The sequence below is a fragment of the Triticum dicoccoides genome, chromosome 7A, assembly GCF_002162155.2.
Source record: "Triticum dicoccoides isolate Atlit2015 ecotype Zavitan chromosome 7A, WEW_v2.0, whole genome shotgun sequence".
Lineage (NCBI taxonomy): Eukaryota > Viridiplantae > Streptophyta > Magnoliopsida > Poales > Poaceae > Triticum > Triticum dicoccoides.
The window spans coordinates 624,280,211-624,287,469 of NC_041392.1; positions in this window are offsets into that span (position 1 = coordinate 624,280,211).

Consider the following 7,259-nt stretch of genomic DNA (forward strand, 5'->3'; position numbering starts at 1 on the left):
GGGGACCGTCGTCGTCAATCTGGATTGGGGTGGGTGGCAAATCTGGAGCGAAAGAATGGAGGCGGGGGAGGGAGGAATGGAAGAAAGAATGGAGGCGGGGGGTGGGTGGAAAATGTCCATGAGGACTGACCTAGGGTTTCGTCTCGGGTGGGCTTGGGTCGTTGGATCCGGAAGCATCTGACGGTGGTTGATGCGTGATCCGCGTGATATGCCCATGGTCCAATCAGAACACAACAAACCATTTGATGACCTTATGACCATATAAATTGGTCATGATCGATTCAAGATAAAAATTTTCATTCCATTTTTCAGTGCTCAAAATGAGTTTTTTTTGTGAAAGTCCTATCAAATATTTGTTCAAATGATCTCATATTGTGCACAATGGTGCATCTTGGAATTTCAAACAATGTTGCCTAAGGAAGTTTTCATTTTCTTTGCACGGAAAATTCATTTTCCATTTTTCGAGTGCCCAAAAAGAGTTTTTTGTGAAGGACCTACCATATATTTGTTGCAAAATTGTACCAAATCAATTTTTTAAAATACTAGGACATATTTAATGCATAGTTGACCAAATGGTTGGGTGTAAAAAAAATTCATCCACCTCTCGTGAAAAAGACAAATTTCCGCAGATTCAGCTGGAAGCGGATCAAATTTGAACTGTAACTACCTTGTAGTTTGCTCTTTATTTTTTCCAAAAATCATTTCTAGGTACATAAGTATCTATTTAATCAGAGAAACACCAAAAAATTCTAAGATTCAACCACTAGCTAGGAACGGTCATTCCCGCCGTTTTGACCGCATTTTGAAACGGGCATAAAAAATTCAAAAAAATCAAAAAATTGGGAAACCTTCGCATTGTTTCATTATATGTGGCCAAGTTCCCAGGAAAAATAACAAACTTGTAATAAGGCAAATATTTTAAAAAACTGTTCTCAGAAACGAGCTATCACGCTTGTAGATTCATGGCTTTCAAGCCAAATGATCAATCTTATGGCCACATTCATGGCATAGTTTGTTCAAATGATCTCATATTCTACACAAGGGTACATCTTGGAATTCCAAACAATACTGCCTATGGAAGTTTTCATTTTCTTTGGACGAAAAAACCATTTTCCATTTTCCGAGTGCCCAAAAGGAGGTTCTTTTGTGAAGGACCTCCCAAATAATTGTTGAAAAATTAGAACAAATGAATTTTATAAAATACTAGGCCATATTTAATGCAAAATTGACCAAATGGTTGGATGTAAAAAGTTTTGAACCACCTATCGTGAAAAAGATAAATTTCCGATGATTCAGTTGGAAGCGGGTCAAATTTGAACTGTAGCTGCCTTGTAGTTTACTCTTTATTTTTTCCAAAAATCATTTCTAGGTACATAAGTATCTATTTAATCAGATAAACACCAAAAAAATTCCAAGATTCAACCACTAGCTAGGAACGGTCATTCCCACCGTTTTGACCGCATTTTGAAATTGGCATAAAAAATTCAAAAAAAATCAAAAAATTGGGAAACCTTCGCATTGTGTCATTATATGTGGCCAAGTTCCCAGGAAAAATAATAAACTTGTAATAAGGCAATTATTTAAAAAAAGTGTTCTCAGAAATGAGCTATCACGTGTGGAGATCAATGGCTTTCAAGCCAAATGATCAATCTTATGGCCACATTCATGGCACAGTTTGTTCAGATGATCTCATATTTTGCACAAGGGTGCATATTGGAATGACAAACAATATTGCCTAAGGCAGTTTTCATTTTCTTTGAACGAAAAAACCATTTTTCATTTTCCGAGTGCCCAAAAGGAGGTTTTTTTGTGAAGGACCTCCCAAATTATTGTTGCAAAATTGGACCAAATAAATTTTCTAAAATACTAGGACATATTTAATACACAATTGACAAAATGGTTGGGTGTAAAAAGTTTTGATCCACCTCTCATGAAAAAGACAAATTTCCACCAATTCAGTTGGAACCGGGTCAAATTTGAACTGTAGCTGCCTTGTAGTTTGCTATTTATTTTTTCCAAAAAATCATTTCTAGGTACATAAGTATCTATTTAATCAGAGAAACAACAAAAAAATTCCAAGATTCAACCACTAGCTAGGAACGGTCATTCCCGCCGTTTTGACCGCATTTTGAAACGGACATAAAAAATTCAAAAAAAAATCAAAAAAAGGAAAATCTTCGCATTGTGTCATTATATGTTGCCAAGTTCCCAGAAAAAATAACAAACTTGTAATACGACAATTCTTTTAAAAAGTGTTCTTAGAAACGAGCTATCACGTATGGAGATCAATGGCTTTCAAGCCAAATGATCAATCTTATGGCCACATTCATGGCATAGTTTGTTCAAATGATTTCATATTGTGCACAAGGGTGCATATTGGAATGGCAAACAATGTTGCCTAAGGAAGTTTTCATTTTCTTTGGATGAAAAAACCATTTTCCATTTTTTGAGTGCCCAAAAGGAGGTTTTTTTGTGAAGGACCTCCTAAACAATTGTTGCAAAATTGGACCAAATAAAATTTCTAAAATACTAGGACATATTTAATGCACAATAGACAAAATGGTTGGGTGTAAAAAGTTTTGATCCACCTCTCGTGAAAAAGACAAATTTTCGCCGATTTAGTTGCAAGCGGGTCATATTTGAACTGTAGCTGCCTCGTAGTTTGCTATTTATTTTTTCCAAAAATCATTTCTAGGTACATAAGTATCTATTTAATCATAGAAACACCAAAAAAATTCCAAGATTCAACCACTAGCTAGGAACAGTCATTCCCGCCGTTTTGACGGCATTTTGAAACGGGCATAAAAAAATCAAAAAAATAGGAAACCTTCGCATTGTGTTATTATGTGTGGCCAAGTTCCTAGGAAAAATAACAAACTTGTAATACGGCAATTATTTTAAAAAAGTGTTCTCAAAAATGAGCTATCACGTATGGAGATCAATGGCTTTCAAGCCAAATGATCAATCTTATGCCCACATTCATAGCATAGTTTGTTCAAATGATCTCATATTGTGCACAAAGGTGCATATTGGAATGGCAAACAATGTTGACTAAGGAAGTTTTCATTTTCTTTGGACGAAAAAACCATATTCCATTTTTCGAGTGCCCAAAAGGAGGTTTTTTTGTGAAGGACCTCCCAAATAATTGTTGCAAAATTGGACCAAATAAATTTTCTAAAATACTAGGACATATTTAATGCACAATTGACAAAATGGTTAGGTGTAAAAAAGTTTTGATCCACCTCTCATGAAAAAGACAAATTTCCATTGATTCAGTTGGAAGCAGGTCAAATTTAAACTGCACCTGCCTCATAGTTTGCTATTTATTTTTTCCAAAAATCATTTCTAGGTACATAAGTACCTATTTAATCTTAAATACATGGTTTGGTGGCTTTACGCTGAGGTTTGGGCGGTGGCCGAGGGCCCCAACTCTAGAGCGCGTAAACTCGTATGCCCGCCGCGTGGTCACCGCGTGACCGTGGCGTTGCCATGTGTTCTGGGCGGCCTAGGCATGTCTAGTGGGTTAGGCACTCCCCAAGTAGGTGTTAGGAAGAAAATTACAACATAAGATTCTCACGAGGAGACCGATCGATGCTCAAACATGAATTAGCAGCCAAGTGTTTGATTAGCGGTACGGAAAATGTACACGGCTAATGGGCGTGAGTTTTGGCTGAGCATGATCAGTTACTAAGAAGACCGCCTTCCCAAATTTTCAGCGCAAAAGGAGGATCCTAGGTGGTATTTGCTTTGCAAAGTACCACACTGGACATAAATACGAATGTTGAAGCTGGGCTCAAAATAATGAATGGATTGAGTTGGCATTTGGTGTAGGATGGTTATTTGGGCATAGGAAAGCACTGTAGAAAATGGATACTATTTGGACGTGCCAAAGTGGTACTTCCTTCACAAAGTGCTGCTTTGAACTAGGCAAGGAAGGTTTTTGACATATTTGATGAAGATATGATCCAAACAATTTATGAGAATTTTTTGGGAATTTTTGGAATAACAAAAATATATGTTGCTTCACAACCTAGGGCAAAAATTGACACATGGACATGACACATAGGCAAAACTGATGAGATGGCGCCTTGTCATCGCAACCCACCATAATTTACAAGGCTATGACCATCTATATTGGTCGTTAACAACTAGAAATAAGGAAGCGGACTAGCATTGTTTGCTTTATGACCATTTCGTGTAAGGAAATTACGACCTTTTTGACCAAAATGGTCGCAATGGTTTAGGGTATGGAGCCCCCCGAACAGCTTTTGACCAATTGGTCTCAAATGGTCATAGATCTATGACCAATTCTTTCAGGGTCACTGACAGAAGGTCAGTAGTTGACATATTTCTTGTAGTGTCACCATGGAGGAACGAAAGGGGTGCCACGGCAACGACAATGGAAATGGTGCCACAACAACATTCTGATGATCTGACAATTCATTGAGATACTGGTGCAAAAGAGCAAGTGTGTGGATGTGCGGAACATGCTAAAGATGGTGGGGTGATCCCGGTTACCGGGTTCCCACGAGTCGACACATGGAAAACGAGGAGGACCGAGCAATGACAACTCGGAGACGGTGCAAACACAAGAATCTCATACAACACACATCCATTCGTTCACGAGCGGTCGTCTCGGGGTTATACCTTCGAAACATGCGTTTTCAGAGCGGATCGGGTTTGATGCGGTGTAGGGGAAGTAGAAGTTCTTGGGACGGTCGTAGTGGAAATAGTGGCACACATTTCATAGTCATACACATTCCATCGATGTTCGGGGTCACAATGAGGAACTTGACGTCCACGGGGTCTTCGAGGGTCGACGGTAGTCGTTCATGTTGTAGTAGGACTGGAGGAATGGACTGGTAGCTGTACGTTGGCCGAAGAGGAACTTGGCGCAACTAGGGTCTTCAGATCATCGTTGTACTTGGCGTCCGATGCTGTACTTGGTGAAATCTTCGGAGATGGATAGTGGTACTTGGCGTTCCACGAGAACAGTAGTGGTACATGGTCTTCGCTTTGTAGTCGGACTTGACGGATCCTGGGGCTCCGGGCATCATGGTACTTGGGGTCTCGGTCTTGGCGACGATAGTCGTACATGGCTCGTAATGGTACTTGGCGAATCTAGAAACGGTCTTGACCATCCGGCGAGACGACATGGTCTGGGGCAGTCTCGATTCTTGACAGTCTTAGTGATCCAAAGTGGCACAAGTGAGAGGCACATCCACAGAGACTTTAGACTTGGGCTCCGAGTAGGACTTGAGGGTCTCGGTCAGGAGCACTCGTACAGAGAAGTGCCCGCATGCAAGGCGATGCAGCACGAACATGAGGTGAAGAAGGTGGCAGCAACACGATCTCTGTCGAGAAGGCGAAGCAGAGGAGGCCGGGGTCGAGCACGGGGAGGCTGGATGCCGGCGGGGCTCTGCAGCCGGCGCGTCAGACGGCGAAGCAGGCGGGGCTTGAGCGGCTAGCGTGGGACTCCGGCGATGAAGGAGCTCCGGGAAGAAGACGGCGTCGGGGAAGGCCGTGATAGGAGGTTGCCGCTGGGTGTCGGGGCTTGAGGAAGAGCATGGGCCTGGCGGCAGGTCGAGGAGGCAGGGTAGCAGGCCAGTGGCGGGGCTTGACGGATCCAGGCAAGGTCGCCAGTAGCAAAACCTGCAACGTGGCCGGGTTTCGGCTGTCGACGGCTCCGGTGGCTGGCGCGGTCGATGGAGGAGGCGGACGGCGGGTCAGGTGCGGGAGGCAAGGATGAGACGCGGTGGTGGAGGTCGCTAGCAGAGGGATCGGGCGCGGGGATGGTGTGTGTGTGTGGTGGTGCGAGGGACTGAAAAGGGGAAGAATGAGGGAGAGATGGCGGCTGAGGGAGTCCTGAATTAGGGGTTATCCGGACAGCCGGACTATATCCTTTGGCCAGACTGTTGGACTATGAAGATGCAAGATTGAAGACTTCGTCCCGTGTCTGGATGGAACTCTCCTTGGCGTGGAAGGCAAGCTTGGCAGTACGGATATGTAGATCTCCTTCCTTGTAACCGACTCTGTGTAACCCTACCCCCCTCTGGTGTCTATATAAACCGGAGGGTTTAGTCCGTAGGAACAACAATCATACCATAGGCTAGCTTCTAGGGTTTAGCCTCTTCGATCTCGTGGTAGATCAACTCTTGTACTACTCATATTATCAAGAACAATCAAGCAGGACGTAGGGTATTACCTCCATCAAGAGGGCCCGAACCTGGGTAAACATCGTGTCCCCTGCCTCCTGTTACCATCCGCCTAGACGCATAGTTCGGGAGCCCGTACCCGAGATCCGCCAGTTTTGACACCAACATTGGTGCTTTCATTGACAGTTCCTCAGTGTCGTCATCGTCAGGCTTGATGGCTCCTTCGATCATCGATGTCAATTCAGTCAAGGGTGAGACTTTTCTCCCCGGACAGATCTTCGTATTCGGTGGCTTTGCACGGTGGGCCAACTCGCTTGGCCATCTGGAGCAGATCGAAAGTTACGCCCCTGGCCACTAGGTCAGGTTTGGAAGCTTAAACTACAAGGCCGACATCTGCGGAGACTTGATCTTCGACGGATTCGAGCCCCTGTCGAGTGCGCCGCACGGTCACGATGAGCATGATTTAGCTCTACCATCGGACAGTGTTCGGGAGACCGCACCGGCAACCGCTCCGACCCTCAATTCGGAGACAATTGCACCATCCATGGGCGGGTGGATAGACCCCGCCATGGAGGCCGCATTCTCAGCGGCGATCGAGCCGAGTATCGACCTTACCCTTCACGAGAGCCGTGACGCCAAACTGTCGGATTCTTCCCCGGCCACAGACTCCGAACCGCCTGCGCCCGTGCCTATCGAATCCGTCTGGGCGCCGATCATGGAGTTCAACTCCGCGGATATCTTTCAGCACTCGCCCTTCGGTGACATAGTGAACTCATTAAGGTCTCTCTCCTTGTTAGGAGTGTCCTGGCCGAACTATGTCCGGCAGGATTGGGATGCGGATGACGAAGAAATTCGCCGCCCACCCACCACCCACTTAGTAGCCACTGTCGACAATTTGACCGACATGCTCGACTTCGACTCCGAAGACATCGATAGTATGGACGACGATGCAGGAGACAAACAAGAACCACTGCCCACAGGGCATTGGACAGCCACCTCATCATATGATATATATATGGTGGACACACCCAAAGAAGGCAATAGCGACGGGACAGCGGAGGATGACCCCTCCAAGAAGGAACCCAAGCGCCGACGTCAGCGGCG